The sequence below is a fragment of the Macaca mulatta genome, chromosome 8 (assembly GCF_049350105.2).
Source record: "Macaca mulatta isolate MMU2019108-1 chromosome 8, T2T-MMU8v2.0, whole genome shotgun sequence".
NCBI classification, from domain to species: domain Eukaryota; kingdom Metazoa; phylum Chordata; class Mammalia; order Primates; family Cercopithecidae; genus Macaca; species Macaca mulatta.
Window position 1 is genome coordinate 29090162 of NC_133413.1, and position 16629 is coordinate 29106790.

At 45.4% G+C, this 16629-nt stretch overlaps 1 protein-coding gene and 1 long non-coding RNA gene across 7 annotated transcripts in view; one reads left to right on the top strand and one right to left on the bottom strand.

Moving 5' to 3' along the window:
* Positions 1–16629, top strand: part of PTK2B (protein tyrosine kinase 2 beta) — a 135691-nt gene that overhangs the window by 21812 nt on the left and 97250 nt on the right. The gene's annotated exons all lie outside the window — the stretch shown is intronic.
* On the bottom strand, positions 3311–9377 carry LOC144330760 (uncharacterized). The gene is made up of 2 exons (XR_013397217.1): positions 4398–9377; positions 3311–4239 (listed from the first exon to the last, which is right to left on the bottom strand). It is a non-coding gene; the product is annotated as an uncharacterized LOC144330760 (long non-coding RNA).

The following is a 16629-nucleotide window of genomic DNA, read 5'->3' on the forward strand; positions in this document are numbered from 1 at the left end:
AGGCTTAACATCAAGAGTTACTTCCCCTCTTCTTTGCATGAGATGGGTTTTCGGATGTCGTGCCTTTCTGGCTCTCCACTTCTAGATCAGTTATTCTGTTGCCATCTTAAAAAGTCATGGCTGAGCTGGACACTGTGGCTCATGCCTGTAATCCAAGCACTTTGGGAGGCTGAAGTGGGTGAATCACTTGAGGTCAGGAATTCGAGACCAGCCTGGCCAACGTGGTGAAACCCCGTCTTTACTAAAAATAAAAAATTAGCTGAGCATGGTGGCATGCACCTGTAATCCCAGCTACTTGGGAGGCTGAAGGAGGAGAATCACTTGAATCCCAGAGGCAGAGGTTGCAGTGAGCCGAGATCCACCCACCTCGGCCTCCCAAAATGTTGGGATTACAGGCATGAGCTACCATGTGCCCAGCCATTCTTATGTTAGTTTGTTCAACTGTCATCAGAAAGTACCATGGACTGGGCAGCTTCAACAACAGAAATTTATTTTCTCCCAGTTCTGGAGGCTGGAAGTCCAACATCAAGGTGTCAGCATGGCTGGTTTCTTCTGAGGCCTCTCTTTGGCTTGCAAATGCCGTCTGTTGCCTGTGTCCTCACATGGTCATCCCTCTGTGTGTGTGTCTTAATCTCCTCCTTTTATAAAGACACCAGCCATACTGGATTAGGGCCAATCCTAATGGTCCCATTATAATCACCATTTTAAAGACCCATCTCTAAATACAGTCCCATTGTGAAGTACTGTGAGTTAGGACCTCAACATAGGAATTTTGGGGGACACAATTCAGCCAGAACATTCTGCCTTGCCATCATCTAGCCAGCTGACTTTACCTAGTCTCTGCAATCACTGTATCTCTACCTCTCATGCATTTGGCCCCACTACCTCTTGCCTTCCTCCCCTGCTTCTCTTTCAAAGCTGCTCTTCCAAGAAGCTCTCATGCCAAGCGGGTGTCCAGTCTGTTTAAACACCCACAGAGATGGGGAGCTCCTTCTCTCTGCAGCAGCCCATTCTTCTGGCTTCAACAGCATCACACCCTAGCAATGTGGACCTGGAGAGGTCTCACATTTCACAAACCCAAGGTGCTTTTCAATTCAGATAAAACAATCTCCAGATAAATAAAACGACCTCTAGATAAAATGAGAACCGAGTAGCATATGGGAAAAAACAGAAATATCCCCAAAGTTGAAAGCCAGTGAAACTGGATGTCTAAAGTCTGTCTACTCTGAGAGACTCTTCTTGGGGAGCAGCTTTAAGCCAGATCTGGCCCTTTTCCTATGTTACGAATATTCAGATGTTTCTTTGCTTGTTTCCAGCCGTGCGGGAGTAGCGTGATCTCTGCCCTGTTTCCTCTGCATGGCAGGACTCTCCTAAATTTCGCTTGCCGAGACCCCTCAGTCAAAGCAAAATCAATAGAACCCCCTTTTCTTCCCACTCCACTTTCCAGCTCTTCCTGGCGTGCACACACTCCAGCACACACACCTCCTGGAACTCCAGCCTTGTGCATCATCTTGATGCCGTCGCCTAGTAACGATATGCTTAGCAACCAGTAAGAGAAGTGCGATCGCACCTCCCAGCACTGTATGTGAAGCACTGCAGACAATACAAACAGTTCCCTGGTTCTCTTTGCAGCTAGAGGAAAGTAATTGTCAGAGGTGGCCAGCATTATGCTCCAGAGATAGTGGCTCATCATCTGGGGGCCCAAATTGGTTGTTGCTTGGCTTCTACTTGGCATTGGGCAATATCTTTGTGGGGGTGGCTGGGTAGGTGGTTCTTGAAGGGCCGGATCTCTCTGCTTGCACTTGTTCTCAGGATGCCAGTGATGCAGGCTGGGCAGCTTGCAGAATCCTCTCTGCTCCCACGCAGCCCTGCCCTGTACCAAGCCACATCCCCCCACATCCCAAGCCATTCACCACTGCCTCTTCCATTTGGAGGCTGTTCTTCCATGCCCTGACACTGCATGGACCTCCACCTTGCAGCTAACCTGTCCTCCCAGTACCTATGCCTCTGTCTTTCCAACACCCCATCAGGCATGTTTCTCCCTCATTACTATTTCTCATGTTCCTGTGCATCCCAGCCTCAGACAACTGGGTCTGATGCGAAACAGAGGGGACTGAGGCCTGCCTCCTGCTCTCTTCTGGTGTCCTTATTAGAAATTGGATCATTGTGACTTAACTGAAGTTTCCAGGGTGTCATGTTGCACCCAGAAAACAACAGAGAAGGCCAGAGAGTCTAGAGTCTAAAAGTGTATTTCCAATCCCAGATCCCTTTTTCTGTTTGTTTTTTGGTCTTAACTGTATGACTTAGGTCAAGTTCCTTTAACCTCTTTAAGTCTTAATTTTCGAGAGGGGTTGGAATATTTGCCTCACAGGGCAAAGATGGCAATTACATAAAGTACAAATAGAACTCTGTAATAAACCACATGGCATACAGTCAGAGAACCCGTTAAATATCCTCTTCCTGTCCTTCCATCTCTGCCTCTTTGTTCTTCCTTTCAAACCTCAAGCTAAAGCCAGTTTTGGAGTTGGATTCTTAGAAGGCAGCACAGTGCATTGGCAGGAACGCGGGGCAGGGTTGAAGACCTCAGCTCTGATCCTGGGCCCCACACCCAACAGCCCCGAGATTCCTTTCATTCCCCTGTAAAATGGAGCGAAGAGCACCTGGCATGTCTCATGCAGAGTTGCTAAAAAGCTCAAAGGAAATAATATGCATCGATATCCTGTACACATTTCAAGATGTTTTACAAATTTTAGAATAATTTTCTCGGACAAACCTGGTCCCATTTTTGTACCTGTAAAATGAAATGAGATTCCAAAATGTCTAAAACCCCCTTAAATCCTAATATTGTGACAAACTGAGAGGTGATGGTTGCTTGCCCATCAAGGGCCACCCTAGATAGAACAGACTTCTTCATCACAGGCAGTCTTTGTCCTAAAGTTGTCAGGATAGATTGCAGCAATACTTCTACTCTCTGTTCACAGTGGCCCCTTGACCGAGGTGGCTGGTTATCACCCAGTCAAGACCTCAGCCCAGTAACATTCTGCAGTCTTCTCATCCTAGCACGGAAATGTATATAACTCTGTTCTTTCAGTAAGGAAAACAAATGAGTCAGAGCATACTCAAAGCATGATAAAGGTACAGGGAAGCAATCGCTGGTGTAGGTGTTTGAAGTTTATGTCATGGTTACTTCCATGGTGGCTGTGTGTTTGGTAGCAGCCTAAAAGACAGTAGAATTTGCAAATGGAGGATACATTAAGCAATACATTGAAAAATGCATAACGTCAGTCACAGTAAGTCAAATAGCAGAGGGATGAACAAATAGAATTCGCATGTTATTGAGACCTTGTAGATTGGGAGTCTGGCCAAGGATGAGCAAACATTCAGAGACATTTGCATTCTCTTCTGAGAGACTTCCCCCAGGCAATGATAGGGTCTCCAAATAACAGCATCTCAGCAGATAAGATAGGAGATTCAGAGCTCTCAAAGCTCTGGATGTGTCTGGAAGATCCATTTCAATGCCCTTTGGGGAGAGGGGTGCAACCCCACTCAGGGACCTTGCTGTTACACATTCTCCAGTCCCGTGACTTCAGGGCAAAGATCAGTAGAGCCTCCTGTTAATAAGCGGGGGAACTCCTGCTTCATAATAAAGTTGCAAGAGGTCAGACATAACACAAGTGCGAACTATTAACCCCAGTTGTAACTAACTTTTAAAAAATATAAGTATTTGGGGCTGGGCAAGGTGGCTCGTGCCTGTAATCCCAGCACTTTGGGAGGCCAAGGCAGGTGGATCACCTGAGGTTAAGAGTTCGAGACCACTCTGGCCAACATGGTGAAACCCCGTCTCTACTAAAAATACAAAAATTAGGGTGTTGGTGGCACATGCCTATAATCCCAGCCACTCGAGAGGCTGAGGCAGGAGAATTGCTTGAACCCGGGAGGCAGAGGTTGCAGTGAGCCGAGATCACACCAGTGCATTCCAGCCTGGGGGAGAGAGAAAGGCTCCGTCTCAAAAAAAAAAAAAAAAATATATATATATATACACACACACACACACACACACACACACACACACACACACACGTACATACTTGGAGCAGGCACAGTGGTGCACACCTGTAGTCTGTAGTCCCAGCTACTCAGGATGCTAAGGTAGAAGGATCACTTGAGCCCAGAAGTTCCAGGCGGCAATGAGCTATAATTATTGCACTCCAGTCTGGGTGGCAGAGCAAGACCGTGTGTCTAAAAATGATATAGATAGATAGATAGATAGATAGATAGATAGATAGATAGATATTTCACAAGGAGCAGTGGGATTTAATCTATGTTCTTCCTGGACCCATAGAATAGAAAGTCATGGAATCAAAGAATATTAAGCCGATAGGAACCATAATAATCACCTGGTCCAACCCCTTTAATCACGGGTGAGAAAATGGTCTCCAAGATGTTAGAAGTGATTAATTTGGGATTGTAGAAATGTTTCATTTACCTTTAAAATAAAAATACAAAAATAAGAATGCATAAAAGTGACTTGCCTAAGGTTCCACAGCCACACAGACAAAGAATTTGTCTAGACCCTGAATCTGTTGACTTCTATCCCTCTACTGGTCCCAGTGGATTCCATCTGAGGCTAGAACTGAGTTTCCAAACATATCCTTTGCCAAAAAAAAAAAAAAAAAGTGTACTAATGCCTCCAACTAGTCTTTGCAATGTAAAACTTTCCATTTTCAACATTTCACAATCTCCAGGATAATTTCATCAACATTATCTTTTGAATAAAACATAGACTTATCTATGGGGAAACGTTACACCTAAAATGTCAGCAGTCTGCAAATCTCTCAAAACACACCTGGTTATGTAGGGTTAAAACCGCCCATTGAAGGGCAATGTGAAAATGGAACCTCTGTTTGATATTTGTAACCCACTTCCCACGTAGCCCATCCACTCAAGGGAAAGAGAAACTGCTAATGGGATGGTAAAAGCAGTTTGAATGCCATCCCCCGCAGAAGCTCCTGTCTACAGCTTTTGTTCTCGTGGTCTCTTCAATAAATATGACTCAGTCTGCTGTTTGGGCTTCACTTCCTCTGGGCTGGGAGCTGACAGCAGCGGCTCTGCTGTGCCCATCATGGTTGACTCAGGGGCCCCACGGAAGGGGGGCTGCCTGTCCTCTCCCCAGCCAACCAACACCCTTCTGCTCTTCCAAGCACTGCTGTCCCTGACTCTCTCAGCTTTCAAAGTTCTCACCAATTCATAAGGCTGGTGGCTCCCCCTCACCCCATTACTTTTTCTAAAGCAGTGCTGTGCACGTATCTTGATAAGCTGCCAAAGTGCTTTTTTCACCCACCTACTCACCTATAGAATTCATAGTCTCCAGTGTAGGCATGACGCATGGAAGGCCAAGGAAAGGCCAACATGTGTTCCTGCAAAAAACAAAAGCAAAAGACAGGAAAAGCCTCCCAACCATCTCACCTCTTCTAAATGCTTGTTGGAGCAAGACCACGATCTATTTAATGTCTTCAGGGTTGGAGGGGAGTGGTCATCTGGGCCAGCCCACGGTTGTAAACTTCTTTTTGCTATAGAATCAGCTATGAAAGGAGCTTTTACTTATTTGGATGCACATTATTTGATATGGTTTGGCTGTGTCCCCACCCAAATCTCATCTTGAATTCTCACGTGATGTGGGAGGGACCCAGTGGGAGGTAATTGAATCATGGGGGTAGGTCTTTCCCACACTGTTCTGATGATGGTGGATATGTCTCATGAGATCTGATGGTTTTGAAAAACGGAAGTCTCCCTGCACAAGCTCTTTTTGCCTGCTGCCATCCATGTAAGATGTGACTTGCTCCTCCTTGCCTGCTGCCATAATTGTGAGGCTTCCCTAGCCACGTGGAACTTTAAGTTCAATTAAACCCCTTTCTTTTGTAAATTGCCCAGTCTCAGTTATGTCTTTATCAGCAGTGTGAAAACGGACTAATACATTATTATTCTGAACTCAAGGGGATGGATTCTAGAAGAAGTACCATAGCATTTTGCATAACGAGAACAGTTACAAAGGATTGACTAAGAAGTATGGGGGTCTCCTTCACCTAAGCCAGCCCAGGCTACAGTCACCTAAAGGATACAGAGAAGTGGAGAGCCACATTTTCACAGGACTGCTCATCTAGTCTTGGGATTAAAGGGGATTAATTGCAAAAATATTTAGTTAGCAATCCAAAAATATTTATTTAGCATCCACTCCAGAAGGGACCCGGAAGATTTATGGTGTAAGTTTGCCATGAGCTACATATCAGTTGGGCTGTTAATGTTGGGGGCCGTGTTTTTCTCCAATACTCAAGGGCAGTAGGGGTGGATAGGGAGATACTACATCAGGCTAGTCCATCACCCTCGGCTTTGGGGATGGCACTCCTTGTCCAAGAAAGTGCTGGTTTTTGCTAGGACATCTCAGATGCAGGGTATGTTGCTTACCAATCTGTTGTGGAATTTTCTTCTCCTTGTCCTTTCTTCATATGGGATAGGAAAGGCCCAGCTTGGCCTAACTGCCCTCACATGCTGATCTGTGAGTATGAGTAAACACAGCTCCTAACTCATTCACTCATGCGTGCTCACTCTCTCTTTAACACACACACACACACACACACACACACACACACACACACACACACACACACATTGATCCTGTGGTCACCATAACACAGCCCTATATCTACCTAGTAATGGCAGACCAAGACAGCACTTGAACAGATGAGGCAACTAGGGTAGGGCTGTTCCCAGGGGAGGCTGCTCAGGAGGCACAATTTCCACTGCTCAGCTGCATGAAGTTAATAGCCTGGAGCACCAACTCCATAAACCTTATCAGTCACTTAGATCTGACTACGGGTGGCTTTGTAAGATGTTTCCCAAGAGCAGAGGAAAAAGAGCATCAGCAGAAATGGGCCTGCTATTGAAGATGAAGCAGGGAAAGGCAGGCCTCACACCCCTGTTTATTGCCCCAGCACTCTCTTAGTTGCAGATGACAGAAACCCAAAAGAGAGGATTCACCTTGGCTCACATACTCAAATTAAGTGAAGATCCAGGAAGCAGCTGAACTCAGGCATGGTGGGAACCAGGACCTCATCCCAGAACCTCAGGCATCTCTGGGTCTGCCCCTCTGCCTCTGTTTCTGTCTCTCACATCTCTGATTGTCATGACATGTTGGCTTAATTCTTTCAGAACAACTTGTGCCAAAAGCAAGGAACTTGGTGGCTAATGGTGTCTGAGCTCCCAGCCATAGCCCCATCACCCAGAGAAAAGCCCTTTTCCCCAAGCTAAAGTTTAAAAAATGCCAAAGAAGAACTCTGATTAGTTTGGCTAAGATCATGTGTCCATTTCTGGACTAACCTCCACAGCCAAAAGGGTGGGGTATTGTGTTTACTTCCTCTTGATTAATGTGCCCCATCCTGTGGTCCAGGCCAGGACGGGGAGGAAAAGGAGATGGTGCTCTGTGATGAGCCATCTCCACTAGCAGCAGAAGGATGGCCTGGGAGGAGGAATAGTCTCACACAGAAAGCCAGTGAAATTCTTCCAAGCAGGGAAAGAACGTTGCAGACAGATGAAACAATTGAAGTCCCCTGCAATCTATGTGCAAGCAGTTTGTGATTTGTGGCCAGCAGGTACGTTGACTGTTGGGAGGACTGATAAACTTGGAAAACAGAGGAAAACAGTGACATCCGAAGTGCTTGAAAATTGGCAGCGTGTAATTATGTTATTGCTGGGAACAAAATAAAACTTTGCAGAAAGAACAGGTAGTGAGGGTGTGAAGTATACGTCAATAAATCATTTACATACCGCTGGCTTTTTGACGATTGTTATTCTATGAAGGTAACTGAACTTGCCTTCCTTGTCTTGTTGGCCTGCTTGTAGGATCTCACCAACCAATTTGTGTGTTTGCTTCTTGTTCTGTCTCTCCGGGGCTGGATCCCAATGTCAGTATTAGTGGATGGTCTTTCCACAGAATCATCCCTGATTTTCAAGAATGATATTTTTATTATACTGCTTATGTCTAGAGCTGAAAACCACCTTGCACTTCAGTCTTGAGGGAATGATGTTCTTACAGTAAGCAGCAATTTTTGATTCTGCCTCTGAACTCCCTAGACTATACTTTGTTCTCGTTCAAAAGGAGCATTAGCTCTAATATTCTGCTACAGGCTGTCTAATAACAGCCTCCCAAAGATGTCTGCATCCTAATCCCAGAACTTGTGTGTGTGCTACCTTACATGCCAAAGAGACTTTGCAGATGCAATTAAGTTAAGGATAGTGGGATGGGGAGTTTATCTTGGATTATCCGGTTGGATTTAATGTTATCACAAGGGTCCTTTTAAGAGAAAGGCAGGAAGGTCAGAGTAAGAGAAGGCAGTGCAACTACAGAAGCAGAAGTCAGAAAGAGAGAGGAAAGAAGAGAGAAAAGAGAGAGATCGGAAGGACTATGCTGCTGGTTTTGAAGATGGAGGAAGGAACGGCGAGCCAAGTAATGTTGTAGCCTCTAGGAGCTGGAAAAGACAAGAAGGATTCTCCCCTAGCACCCCAGAAAGAAGTCAACCCTGCTAGCACCTTGGTTTTAGGACTTCTGACCACCAGAATGGTAAGATAAATTAGTGTTATTTTAAGCCACTAAATCGGTGGTAATTTGTTACAGCAATAGTAGGCAACCAATACAGCTACCTTTCTGGAGAGCAACTTGGCAGCATGTACTAAGAAATATAAGAGCGTATTCCTTCTGACTGAGCAATTCTAGCTCTAGGCTTCTCTCCTAGCGAAATAATCAGATCTGTAGAAATACACTTATATATTAAGAAGTTTGAGGCCACGCATGGTGGCTCATGCCTGTAATCCCAGCACTTTGGGAGGCCAAGGCTGGCGAATCACGAGATCAGGAGTTTGAGACCAGCCTGGCCAACATAGTGAAACCCTGTCTCTACTAAAAATACAAACAATTAGCTGGGCATGGTGGCAGGCACCTGTAATCTCAGCTACTTGGGAGGCTGAGGCAGGAGAATCACTTGAACCCAGGAGGCAGAGGTTGCAGTGAGCCGAGATCACACCATTGCACTCCAGCCTGGGTGACAGTGCAAGACTGTCTCAAAAAAAAACAACAACAAGAAAAGTTCCAGTATTATATAGAATAGTAACACCTTGGAACCATCTGAAAGTCCTACTGGTGGCCCTATCTATATTGTAATTATAACATTGTTCAAGTAAGAAAACGTGGCCCCCTTAGTGATGACAGTCCCTCTCTATGTGGCTTCCAGCAATGTGTTATGATCACAGGTGGGGGTGGCCTGTATTAGGAAAAGACTGTGATGACAGCTTTGCTGTTGATCTCTTGATTCAACAAATGCTCACTGACCGTGTTGGGCCCTGGGCCAGAGCTGAGGGCAAAGAGTAAAGGACATCTATGGGATTATAAGGAAGCTGCAAGAGTCTGGCCACGGAGATGGTTATCAACGCAAAGACGTCGCAGAAAAGTTGATGTTTTACTTAAAACTTGAAGGATTGATAAGAATGAACTGCAGCTGAAAAGCCAATGAATTCATGGAATGCAGTATAGATCCTCACTGCTCACCAGGAATTCTGAAGGCTCTGCAACCTGAAGCAGGACTGACCCTTTTGTCAAAGAGCTGCAGTCAATAGTGGAAAAATGTAAACAATACAAATGTCCTTCAATGGGAGACTGGTATATTCATACCATGAAATAATACTCAGCAATGAAAGTGAAACTATTGACATGGGCAACAACCTGGATAGATCTCAAGGGTATTATGCTGAATGAAGAAAATGTTCATCTCAAAAAGTCACATGCTGTATGATTCCATTGACATCACATCCTTTAAGAGATAAAACTGTAGAGATGGAGAACAAACTAGGGGTTGTGGAGATGGATGGCAGCATGAGTGTGTCTAAAAGGGGTAACCCAAGGAAGTCTTTTCAGGGTGATGAAACAGTTCTGTATCTTGATTGTGGTGATGGTCTCATGAGTGTGTTCACAGGATGAAATTGCATAGAGCTACATATATACCACGCACAACCACACATACAAATGAATCCATGTAAAAAAATAGTGAAAGTGGGATCAGGTCTGTAGTTCAGTCAAGTATTATACAAATGTCAGTTTCCTGGTGTTGGTATTAATATTATTCTACAAGGTGTTCCCATTAGGGGAAGATGAGTCAAGGGTACTCAGGACTCTGTGTGCTATTTGTACAACTTCCTATGAGTCTATAATTATTTCAAAATAAAAAGTACAAAAAAATAGTGACAAATTAAAATTCCTCTGGCACTTCTTCTGTCTCCAAGAATTTTCTCACCACTTGTATGGTTCCAGAGCCACTTCAGTTGGTGTTTAAATATTAATCCGTTATGGTCCTCACATCATTTCCAGGGGTCTTCTCATGATCTTGTAGGATAGGGAGGTAACCAGCAACCGACAGCAGAGGAGAATGGGAAATTCTTTTTCTTGCAAATGTCCAGTGCAGGGGGCCACCCCTTGCCTGCTGTCTCCCTTAACCGCTATCAGGAGCATCATTTGCCAACCACCAGCTTTGAAGGAAATTGGGTCTGTTGTTGTTAAACTGGGCTTTCTTCTCTCTCCTTTATCAACTCTGAATGAGAGAGGGGAAATGGGTCAGGCTAGAGCGAGGAGATGCCTTTTTTGAAGAGGAGATCTGAGTGAGATAAAGATATAGATAGCCAAGAGTAAGTGAGATAACAGAGTCGGTGCTCTGGCATAATAGAAAATGCACAGGCTTGGAATTACAGCTGCATTCATCCATTCATCTGATATTTATCAAGTGCCTGATCTGTGCCAGGCATAGTTTTACATACTAGGGATATGGAGTGAAAATATGGTCCCTGGCCTCATGGAGATTATGTCAGATGACTACAATGTAAACTCTATTGTTCCCCAGTCATGTGACCTCTGAAAGGTTACTTAATGTCTTTGAAACTGGGTTTCTACTCTGTAAATTGGGGTTACTAATAGTAACTGGGGTAACCAATCCAACCTCACTGGATTTCTGTGAGGTTGAATAAGAAGGTTTACTTAGTTCTTAGCATAGTATCTTAAGCATAGTAGATGTTCCCTTTTTCTCATTAGTTATCTCACTCTTTGCTCCTCTTCTCCTTGGTAGATTTGTTAGAACCATCTAAATTCCCCTAGGGCAGCACAGGGCTGTGGACATAGCTCTGCTGTAGGTTTAGCTGAGTTAAGCCATCCTCAGTTGAGTTGACTGCTACACAGTTTTGTAGCACTCAGGCCAAATGAAACCATGAAGAAGAAAAGAAGCAATTCTTTTTGCATTTCTATCCATTTTTGCTTTATATTTTTAATTCTTTGTGTTTTGGTGCATATAAGCTTATGATTGTAACTTCTTGGCAAATTTTTCCTTTTTAACATGATTCCTCATAATCATATTTTTAATGTTTTTCTTCAAATCTTATTTGCTATTTTATATATCAGTATCAACTTTCACTTAGTAACTGGTTTATATTTTTCTGTCTCTTTATTTTTAACTTTTGATATCTTAATGTTTTTAGGTTTGCTTCTTGTAAACTACAGATAGCCGGCTTTTTAAAAAATTAAGTCTAAGCATCTTTGTCTTTTAACAGGCAATTTAAGCTTCTTTATTTATTAAGATTTCTAATATATTTAGTATATGTATACTACATTATTTTGTTTGCCATGCTTCATCTTTGCCTTTTCTCACCTCTTGCCTTTCACTGTATCGATTATGTGCTTATTATTTTCTCGTCTTGTAGCCTATTGGTTTAGAAGTTATATATTAGGTTTCTATTATTTTAATGGAAATAATTGGTTAAAAATAAAACCTAATAATGGGTTTCTATTATTTTAATTTTTTAACACATACTTGAATTTAAGGTCTAAGATTAATCAATATCATTATCCTCCTCACCAGATTGGAAGGATTTTATGACACTTTGACTCTGATCTTTCTCTTCTCATGTCCTAAACTGTTGTCCATTGGGATTATAGCGTTATCTTCTTTTCAACATCTCCCCTCCCCATTTTAGCCATTAGGATTATCATCTTGGACTTTGCATACCTTTTTTTTTCTATTTAGATATTGCAAATATATATATTTTTGAAATATAGTCTTGCTCTGTCACCCAGGCTGTAGTGCAGTGGCGTGATCTCAGCTCACTGAAACCTCCACCTCCCAGGTCCAAGTGATTCTCCTGCGACAGCCTCCCAAGTAGCTGGGACTACAGGCATGCGCCACAATGCCTGGTTAACTTTTTTGTATTTTTAGTAGAGAAAGGGTTTCAGCATGTTGGCCAGGCTGGTCTCAAACTCCTGACCTCAAGCAATCTGCCCGCCTCTGCCTCCCAAAGTGCTGGGATTACAGGTGTGAGCCACTGCTCCTGGCCTCGCAAATATACTTTTAATTGTCCTAAGTTATTTCACGTACTTCAGTTCTTGATTTTCTGATCTACAATGTACATCTGCTGCCGCTTTCTCAAGGTGGGTTGTTTGGTTGTATGGATCGTGACTGTGGACTGGGGCAGGAGGAGCAGGGTATTTATGTGCTTTTGCTTTATGGAAATGCCCTCCAGAGTTCTGCTTTTTCCTCTGCTTTAATCACTTGTCACCATCTCTGGATTTGTTTTTATTTTAATTACTTGGATTAGAATTCCCACTGCATGTAAGTAGAATGACACAGGTTTTGGGTTTTACTTTCTCTCTCTCTCTCTCTCTCTCTCTTTCTTTCTTTCGTAGGACCCAGACAGAGATCAAGCTTCTTCATGCCCAGGGCTGATGAACAGTGTTTCTAGTGCCCACCTCGTAGTCAGGATGGTATTTGCTGTGTTAATCCCTGCCTCACAAGGGTCTGGAGCCTGAAGAAATCACCCTGCATGAACGTTAAACCCCCGGCCCCAGCTCCTGGGCCAACATCCTCTGATACCTGGGTGGCCTCCATAGCTTTAGTGCCCACACACTGCTTTAGATTTTTCCGGATATTTCTGACACCTGAGAATTTCTTCTTTACCACTCGGATGTGATTAAGGTGTCTTTGTTATGGTTTATTCAGCATACCATGCATGGGAAGGGGGAAGGGCCCAGTCAACATTAGGTCTGTCTATTACAGCGACTGAAAAATCATACATCTGCATGCTCTCACATTGGCAAAAGCTCACTTTCATTTATTCAGTCAACAAATGTCACTGAGCCAACTAGAAATCTAGGGCTAGGGTGACATATAAAGAGACACAGTCCTCCCTGACCTCCCAGAACTTAACATCCAGAATGGGAGATGGGCTGGCATCAGACAACCCAAGGAATCCATGTGTGATGCTGGCAAGCGCCGCAGAGAAGGAAGGGCATGCTGATGGGAGACGGCTGATGCTCAGAGGAGGCCTGGCCCGGGCAGGGATCAGGGAGGGATAGAGACAGGGAGCTGTCACAGAGGCCAGAGGACAGCCCAAGAACAGTCAGTGTTTCTGGTGCCCTGCCTCCTTCCAGGTCCCTCCCTTCTTCCAGCCCCGTTCCTTCACCGTGGAAGCCAGTGTGACCTGTGAGCTAGCTGACATCTGATCCCGTGGCAGAACCCCATGGCGATGCAATCACAAAGGGGTGGCCGTAGGTGAGAGGGTAGGATGTCCCTGGGTACGATGCCCCAAAACACTGTGAACTATCAAATGACACGTATATTCTGTGAACTTTCAGAAAAGGATGTGAAAGAGTTCTGTGCAAATGTTGCACCTGGGATCTTTTCACTTGCAAGATGGGGAGAAAGACCCAAAACTGCATTTCTCTGGCCCTCTAGGTCTAGATGTGGAGATTTCTTCTCCTTCCAGATGACAGCCAGGAAGGGCCCCCAATTATTCTCTAAATAAAATGTGTTGGTCTTTCAAATGGTCAGTGGGGTGATGTAGGGAAGGGTGGGTAGGATTTGTGCTTTTTGTTGGTATAAAGTTAAGGGGTACAAGTGAGTGTGATTTTGTTACATGGATACATTGCATAGTGGTAAAGTCTGGGCTTGTAGTGCAGCCATCACCCGAATACTGTATATTGTACCCATTAAGTAATTTCTTATTCCTCACCCCCTTCCCACCTGAGTCTCCAGTGTCTATTATTCCACACTCTATGTCCATATGTGCAAATTATTTAGCTCCGGATTTAGCTTTTTATTTCTTTTTTGTTTCCTTTTTGTTTGTTTATTTGATATAGGGTCTTGCTCTGTTGCCCAGGCTGGAATTCAGTGGTACAATCATAGCTCACTACAGCCTCAAACTCCTGGGCTCAGGTGATCCTCCCATCTTAGCCTCCCGAGTAGCTGGGACCACAGGCACGTACCACCATGCCTGGCTAATTTTTTATTTTACTTTTTGTACAGATGGGGGTCTCCCTTTTGTTGCTCCAGCTGTTCTTGAACTCCTGGCCTCAAGCGATGCTCCCACTTTCACCTCCCAAAGTGCTGGGATTACAGGCATGAGCCACCGCACCTGGCCTGGATTTGGCTTTTTAAAGGAAAGAGTGAGCCCTGGACTGGGCAGGGTGGGAAAATGGCCCAGCTCTCCCTCTGACTTCAGGGAGGGACCTTGGGTAGGGGGCTCATGGGCTCCAGGCACCTTCTCTGTAAAATTAGGTCATACTAAGGGAGCTGGAGGGCCCTTCTGTCTCTGGTATCCAAGGTGGTCTCCCCAGGGGTGTGGGTGTGGCTGAGGCCCACTGCCTGCTTTTCTGGTGCTCTCAATGAAGTACAGTCCTGGGGTCCTCTGTATGTGGATGGACTGGGCTGTGGAGTCTATCAGCCCTCCTGCTCCCCTCCACACCCACACACTGCTCTTCACTGATAATCCCAATGATGCAGACGGCGTCCCTCAGGAATTTTTCTCATCCTCCTATTCATCATTGCAGTCAGCCCTGCCCCATGTGCCAGGCAAGCACACTCTATGTGTTTGGAGGTGACGCGCTGAGCGTGCCCTGTCTGATGTTTACTAACCAACCTGACTGGGTCTGTGGGTGAGAAGGGCAGGCCTCGTTTCCCTTGGATCTTCCTTTTATGGACACAAATCGCTGACCTGTCTGGGCAGGCCTGTCCTAATCCAGGTCTGGCCCTGAACCTCCTGTCATTTTGCTGACCCAGTTTGTCATCCTGGAGGCAGGGCTTGAGTTGAAAAGTTAGAGCCTCCGGGCAGCACCAGGAGCCTGCACTTTCCGGGGCCTCCCCTTCTCCCTCCCCTAGGCTGACCTGTCCTCCCCTCTCCACTTCCTGGGCGTGACTCACAGGCAGGCCCTATCAGCATGGCAGGTATGTGTCATTTCCTTATGCTGGTGAGACCCAGACTTCCAGTGGTAGCACCCCCCACACTGTGGCTCTTCTAGCCCGATGGAGAAGGGCTAAGGGTTTCCAAAGTTGTTGACCTAGGGATTTAGTGTTAGGATGAATTTCTCACGGCGGGGGGAAGGTGTTCTGTTTTTGCTGAGAGATGACCATGGGGAGCAGGGTTCTCTGTTCCTCTGAGAACTACTCATCTTCCTTCCCAACACCTGTGGGCCTTTGGCAAAGCAACACCCCACCCCCACCCTCACCCTGACCCCAGCAGTGTTTTGTTTCCCCCCACCAAGTCTTCCTTGGGACCCTCTGGCCTTGCCAAACCCCCTGTGTAGCAGCCTCCCCTTCCAGCAGAGACAGGAGGGACCCAGCCTCGGGAGCCTGTCTCTGAGACAGAGACAGGGGCAGGCAAAGAGCTGTTACCATGCAAAATCTAGAACTGTTCCCACGTGAAATCTAGAACTTCTACCATGCAAAATCTAGAACTGCTCCCATGCAAAATCTAGAACTGCTCCCATGCGAAATCTAGCATTGCTCCCACACGAAATCTAGAACTGCTCCCACGCAGAATCTAGAACTGCTCCCACGCAAAATCTAGCACTGCTCCCACATGAAATCTAGAACTGCTGGATGGAAATGAGGTTCAGTAGGTGTGGCAGTGTCACCTCTCTGGAGCATCTTCCCAAGTCTTTATGACGAACAGGGATACCCTCATGGCCAGAGACAGCTGGGAATTTTTGTGGAAGCAGCTCGTTGGATAGCATCCCTCCTGTTCTCGTCATGGTGGAAAATGAGTAAAAACTCAAGCTATCCCACTGGCCCTGGGCAAATTCCCTCATTGAAGTAGGGACTAGGACAAGGGGCAGCCCATCCCGTCAGGCCAGGGCACTTCTGTGGTCTTCAGCCCAGTTCTGAGGGCCCCTCTTGAACCAGCTTTTGCGAAGCTTTGAGGGAGAGAGGGGAGTCAGAGATGACATCTTGTGAGAAGTGTTTGGAGGAACTGAGGCAGGTCAGACTGGAGAAGGCCTGGGAGAGCAGAGGAGCTGATTTCCACTAGTGAAAGGTCACGAGGTGGAAGTGAGATGGGTTTTGCTCTGTGCATCTCCACAAGCAGGCCCAGGAAGTTACAGAAAAGTAGATTTGGGATGAATATAAAGGAAGGCTTTTTAATAATTAGAGCTCTGAGCAATGGGACAGGTTGCAGAAATGTTGAGGTAGTGAGTTCCTTATCACTAGAAGAAATCAAGCAAGAAGTGGCCAAGAGGGAGTGCCCGCATGGTCTGGGATGCAGAGCATGGGTTCT